This window comes from Elaeis guineensis, chromosome 9 (assembly GCF_000442705.2).
Source record: "Elaeis guineensis isolate ETL-2024a chromosome 9, EG11, whole genome shotgun sequence".
Lineage (NCBI taxonomy): Eukaryota > Viridiplantae > Streptophyta > Magnoliopsida > Arecales > Arecaceae > Elaeis > Elaeis guineensis.
This window is the reverse complement of record NC_026001.2, coordinates 97999157-98006506: the sequence shown is the minus strand read 5'-3', so window position 1 is coordinate 98006506 and position 7350 is coordinate 97999157.

Genomic DNA, 7350 nt, shown 5'->3' with positions numbered 1-7350 from the left:
TTACGCTTTAGTCATCTTCTTCTTTTTTTTTTTTTTTTTTTCTTTCTTTTTTCATTTTTCTTTTTGGAAAGACACTTTAGTTATCCTTTCCGTGCCTCTCTTGCTCTGAGTTTTTATTCCGTCTCGAGGATTCCTTCTTTAATGGTGAATGCTAATTATCAAATCGATAGTTACATTCCACAAATGTAGAGCGTAAAAAAGTACCGGATGCACTCCAGCGTGTGCAAGAAACAACATCTTTATCATGAAACCACGTCTGCCTCATATTCTTGTGTGGTCCCCTCTGAATGTCATATATTCTCTGTGATAGTCTCATGTCCTCTTCTTTTCCCTGATATTCATAAGAAAATAGTTTAGCTTTTTTTTTTTTTGATCAGATTTATAGCCAGAAATAATACACCCTTTCTCATTCTTTTCTATATTGTCAATTAATTAATTATCATAAAATCATTAAAATTGTTGGTTGACCCGTAGTTTTGGATAAAATGTTCTGGCATGTGACTGTAATTATAAGTTGAGTGCATTATAAGAAATCTAATTTTTTTATAATAAAATTTTAGTGATAAAAAATTATTTCATTGTAAATAGATATGTTTTTACAACAAAAAAAAAATTTATTATCAAAAATTAAATATTTACGATGAAAAAAATTTTCATCGTAAAAAATTGACTTTTTTGCGACGAAATATTAATTTTCGTTACTAGAAGTAGATTTTTAATGATAAATTTTTTTTTATCATTAGAGTTTTTATTTTTTTAAGATGAAAAAAAATTTTCATTATCAAAATTTAAGTATTTATGATGAATAAAATTTTCATCGTAAAAAATACTCTTTTACAATGAAATTTTTTGTTTTTGACGACGAAAAATTTTTCGTTGCTAAAGAATTTTTTCGTTGAAAAAAAAAGAGGGAATAAGAATTTTTAGGATAAAATTTTGTTCCAAAATCCTTCACGTGCCAACGCCACCATCCCAGCACGTCCTCTCTCTTCATCTTTCTCTCTCGCTCTCTCACTCCACCGAGCCGCGCCATCGACCGGCTGATTCAAGCCCTCCCCGATCGTCGATCGACGTCATCCCTCCGTGCCACCATCCTACCACATCGGCCGAATTGAACCATTCCTCATTATCATGCTCCTTCCGCCACCACCATCGTCGTCCTCCTCGGGTTCTCCCTCCCTCACTTTCTCTCTCTCTCCCTCTCTTACGGTTGTTTGCTTCCTCTGGGGCCGCCATCGTCATCGTCGCTCCACCATCGTTGTCGTCGCTCCACCTCCACCTCTACCTCCACCACCACCACCATCCTTCTTTAAAGTCCGTCGGACCGCGATCTCTCCCTCTCTCTCAAGATCTCTTAGGTACGACCTCTCTCTCTCTATGGCTCTCTCTCTCATGGTCCATCCCATAGGTTGCCGCCATCACCGTCGTCGCACCGCCGTCACTGTTGTCACACCGCCGTCACTGTCGCCGCGTAGCCACCGTCGTCCGCATCCATCTCAGTACCTCTCTCTCTCCCTCTCTCTGTGGGATTTATGGGGGGAGTTGGAAGATTAGGGCATAGTTTATTTTAAATTTTGTGATTGTTAAGTGGTTACATAAATCTAAAGCAATAATTTTGGCACTTCGTAGTATTTTAAATTTTGTTCTCCTTTTTGTAATTGATTTGAGACGTTTGGCATAATTATGATTATTTGTTGGTCTACTCCTTATATGAAGCATAGGTTTAGATTGAAAATAGTTTAAAAATAAAAATGATTATAATAATATGTTAATCGTAGCATAAAAAATTTATAAATCTTAAAATTTCTATTCGAGGATAGTGTGCATAAACTAATGTTTGTCCTTTAATAGAAAAAAAATATTGGTGGTGTATACGCTATTCTCGAATTATCCTTGTGGACAGTTTAGGCATGTGAGTGAATTTTATATTGCATACCATGTGTTTCTACATCGAAGAGTTTCATCGGTATTTTTCATTATGTTCTCTGAGTACATAGCACAATTTTAGTATTTGTGTATCTAGAAAACTATGTCGAAATACTGTCGAAATATTTTTGGTGTAGAAGATATATATGGCAATTTTAAATTCTCATGTTCTTGAATGGGATAGGATCACCACCCTACAGGTAGGGGATATAAGGCATTAGTCAACTATTATTACATAAGATTGACTATATAGTTTACATCATAAACATCTAGGCATGGATCGTAGTTGGATGTCATTACGTGATAAGTTCTACCCTGAGTATATTGCGAGTGTGACATCTTTAATGAATGTGGCGTTCAATCACACTAGAGAAGATGGGAAAACTCGTTGTCCATATCGTCGATGCAGAAATCTATTTTGATGTACCCTATCAGATATTCAAAATTATTTATACGAACACGGTATAAATGTGACTTATAAGAGATAGAGTTGTCATGGTGAAGATTTGCCGACTGGCTCGAGCATGTTGCCTAGAAGTCCCACAAATACATCATCAATAAGTGGATCATCCAGTCATGAAAGGCAAACACTAAGTGCAGAAGATAGAAAAATTCTGGAGGATCTCCATCCAGAGTTATTTGAAGCAAATGTGGAAGCGGGATCAAAATATCAGCATCTCATCTCGAGACAAGAAGATGAGGAGGACAGTAATATGCCTGTGAACAATAGATTCGAGCATCTATTAAGAGATGTGCAAAATGACATTTATCCTGGTTGTAAAAAGTACTCTTTATTGTCCACCATAATAAAGTTATTACATATGAGGAATCGCGATCGCGATCAAACCACACAGAATTGTGGAAGAAGAATGGAGGGTGAGCATAAGGGTGAGATAATAAATTTTTTCAGTGTTCTGCATGAGGTTATAGAGCTGAGGTATAGTGATCTTTGGTGGGTCGTATTATTCAAGTATCGATGGTATGTTTTAGGACGACACCGGCAAATTATTGTAGACCCTCAGCTTGTCAGTCTCCACACTGATCACTTGTGGTACGAAAGTGATTCTTATATTTTTGCAAAGCAAGTGAGACTAGTGTGATATGTTGAGGACACCAAAATGAAAGAGTCTTGACGGGTTGCAATAAGGGCTCAGCATAGACATATGTTCGATCCCACACTTTTTACATGCCCGAATGATGAAGGTCTAGAGAATGAAGTTCGTGCAACTATTGAGAATGAAGCGTATCAAATGTAAGCACCAGATAACATATTAGTGTCAGATGATACCATCGACATAGGACAATTGCAATGAAACGACTATGAACCTGGAGATGTTCCTATTGTTAGAACGTCAGCACGGGCATGGGCACGATCCAACAATAATTTGATATTATAATCACATGTGGATGATGACTTCATCAACAATGATGATGATAGTACTTTAGGGTTGACACCTACGAGTCCTATTGAGGACGACTATATGAACACGAGTTCAGATTATGAGAATAATAATTAATATGAATAACTAATTCAATTTATTTTTTGGTTATATCATGTAGTATTTGAGTTTTTTTGATTACGTGTTGATTTGAATTATCTTAATCATTACATCATCATGGCTGGTCCGGGACATTGACTTTCATAGGGTAGACAGCTGGCTCCATTTGATGATACACATCCTCACTTTAGCATTTTGCATGATGAGTCAGAAAACTTAGATGAGACTCAGCTGCCCAAATCCATGGAGCAAGCTAGTGCTCAACCAGAGCCCGCCCAGCCAGAGGTCATGATGTTGGATTCTGGTCATGCAGCAGAATATGAATTTTAAAAATTTTTTAACATGCATATCAAAAGCTTTAACAATTAAAACTATCTAACCAGAACTCAAACCCTAAAATCATCTTGTAGATGTCGAACAAACCAAAACCAAGCATGCAAAGAGTTAGAAACTTATACTTTTTAAAATAAGCAATATGATAAAATAATGATCTCTACGAGACTTTAAAGTAGAAGTCCTCCAACGGTGATCCACATGGAAGATGATCAAGGTCCTTTCCAACCGGTGCAGCACCGTAGTCTTTTCTTCACAAGTATGCTGCCGGCTTCTTTCTCGAAGAACAATCGCACCAACATCCATTTGCCTTTGATTCATCTATTTGGACCATATTAAGAGAGTTCTCTCTAAAAATCTCATAACCTAGAATTTGATTTTGTACTCTAACATATGAAAAAATCAAATATTAGGACAAGCACACCACACTTGCCTTTTTTTCTCACCTCTCTTCTTTCTATTTTTTTCACTCAATTTTCTTATCTTCTTGCTCTAATTTTTTTTGACTTTTTCCTCTCTTATCACATGCCTAAGAACTGATTTTTTTAGGATTTTAACCTATGTGGGATGTCCTATATAAATATGAGATGAAGGAATGGCAGGGAGTCCCAAGGGGCGCCAACGGGCGCCAACTCTTGGTGCTCTACCTTCCTACGTAGAGAATTAAATTTTTGATAAATTAATTGGCACAAAAGAGCCTTCATATAGAAGAACTTCTCCTCTTCTATGCCCTATAAATTCTCTAGATTAAATTAGCATGTGACAATTGAGGAATGAGTGGATAAACAGAAGGTGGTTTGGTGCCTTAATGCAGAAGGACTCTTCCTTCTCTTAGGTGTCAATAAATATGGGGCAGTAATAAATAAATGGCATGGACCTGATGGCTTGGAGGACTCTTTTTCCATCTGAAACACTTCCAAGATGAGAAAATAAATCAAATAAATTATACCTAGTCTAATTAGATCAAAGGCAATAGGTCAAGACTAGCTCAAATTTATTTGAACTAACCTAATTGGGAACTTGGATTAATACAATATGCTAGCATATCAAATTAATCCTTAAAATTTATATTAAATTTTATTTAAATTAGATCAAGATAAAATCTCAAAGTGGTGTGATCTATTGAATTTTAAATCTGGCCAGCAGTAGACTTAGGCTCTTGACTTAATCCTAGTCTGATTAGACTAGACCAGCCTAATTACATCAATTAACTAGGACTCTTTTTAATTAATTTTTAAATTAAATTTTTTAAATTCTTATAAGTCCACAAGTCAAGATTAATATCTAGCAATATGTTGTGACTATCCGAAAGAGATAAAATTTAATAAAAATATAAAAAATATTTTTCAGTAACAAGTTACCATGCAATTCAATCCTTCAGTCATACAACACCCCAGATGAGCAAAAGGTATGAAATCATATCAAATCCAATTGCTTATCTAAATATATCTTGATTAGAAGGTGATGATTCATTTGATGATACATTAAATTTTTTTTTCTAATTATCATTTTGCTTTGGTTAAAGATTTCCAGAATCATCAACCTACGAGATAACATAAGATGTTTGCTTTCCTTATTAGGAGTGATCGATCCCTTATTGATCACTCACAATCTTCATACATACTTTACCATATCTAGAACACCCCACACAAGGATCAAAGAATCAAGTTAGAAAGTGAATCAAAATATAGATTCATGTACACAAGGTACCATGATGATCTCAGATCAAAGGATCACTTGCACAACTTTCACTAGAGAACAGCCGGCTGACATGTAAATAAGACTCCATTAGATATTCTCTTACAGGTCAATTCAGTGAACTCATTCTCTAATAAGCACCCACATCTTTATATTAGTATCGCCATATAAGTAGTTGTGAGATCAACCACCCTCACCATTGAGCATACATAGGATGTGCCAATCTTACCAATATTATTAATCTTCACTCAATGAACCAATGACTAAAAATATTTTAGATCAGGACTATCAAAAATTTAGATCTCACTGGCGTGATCTCATCACGATCCTAAAACTATTGCCCGGACCTATGGAGTTCATTATAATCTTAAAATAATAATAAGATGCAGCATATAATGAATTAAAAATATTTATTTTATTAATTAATAATATTAAATATATGAGTTTGGAAGATAAAATATAAAAAAATATCCCATCGTATCTCATATGCGATTGATTTATCTCGCATAATTCTTTCATATAGCATCACAGCATCATCCTCCTGCAGGTACATCTCTTTCAAATTTATAAACTATGCATATTTTTTTGTTATATACATCTATTGGTAGATGATATATATTTATTTCATGAATTTTCATATGTAGGAATATAGCAATGATGCACGGTGCGTGGTCCTAGTAGGGGCCTTATTTTGGAGAAATACATGCATACGCATAATGAAAAGTTGAAAGTATAGATATTTCGGGATCATCTGACTGGCACAAAGGCTAGTATAGTCACTAACGAGATTAGTCCGTATATGTGAAACCATTTTTCATGGGCCATCGAAAGTTTCAAGCATGTCATCCCTCGATACTGCGATGCCCTTATCTCTCACATCAAGGTAAGAATTAACTTTGAATGTATAGGATAATAAGAATGCTATCATAAATAATGGATAATTCTATGTCTTGCACTTCATTATATAGTCCATATTATCTTTTCTCTAGTCTCTTTGTCAGACTTCAAGGATGCTATATGGATAATTCTTTGTTACATGGATAGTTCTATATCTTCGCTTCTTATTATGATGAATGTTCATATGTGCAGGATAATATTAACTTCAAAGATTGCACCAACAAACAAGTGATAGTATGTATTCTCAAAATGGCCGCAAATAGATATAGAGATCAGCGATGTAGGCTTCATACATACTACAATAAGCTACAGACAAAGGAGATTGACCCTGTGACCTGTTAGATGTGTGCCCTAGATGCCAGATTGGCTGACACATTCCTGTACAAATGTAAGGACAAATTTATAATTTTGACTATAAATAAATAAAAGGATTATTCTACTATCACATTGTGTACATTATGTCTGTGATGCATTCTTTGAGTTAGTAGGAATGTTAATTCATATTTTCAAGAGTTGAAAATTTAAGACATGAATTTACATAACTAACTCATAAACAGCTCCTGACCATAGGATTATCATGAGGATGGTGATCGATCCGGAAGGTTGGTGTATGATCACTTCCTTAGGATAGATGTGTTTTGAGTCTACGGTGTGGAGACACCGGAGTGAGAGTATAGATATTCGTTGAGAATGAGAGTACTGAGCGTGAGCACCTCGAGCAGTCATAAGGAAGTCTACTTTCTCATCGATGACTAGCTCGATGCTGCAACTGTGTGTCTAGTTCTTTGATCTGAGGTATACGACAGTTCACTTGAGTGTGTTATAGTTTGACTACACCATAATTCGATCTCCTAGCCATTCGGAACCCTGAGGTATATGTTGGTTGTAGCATATTCATTGTAGGAATCAGATCGCACCAAGATGGGATCTATCAACCTCGGTAGATAAGAGGAGTAGTCCTGTGATGATCGAAAGATTGAGTCCTTAAGTCCATGGC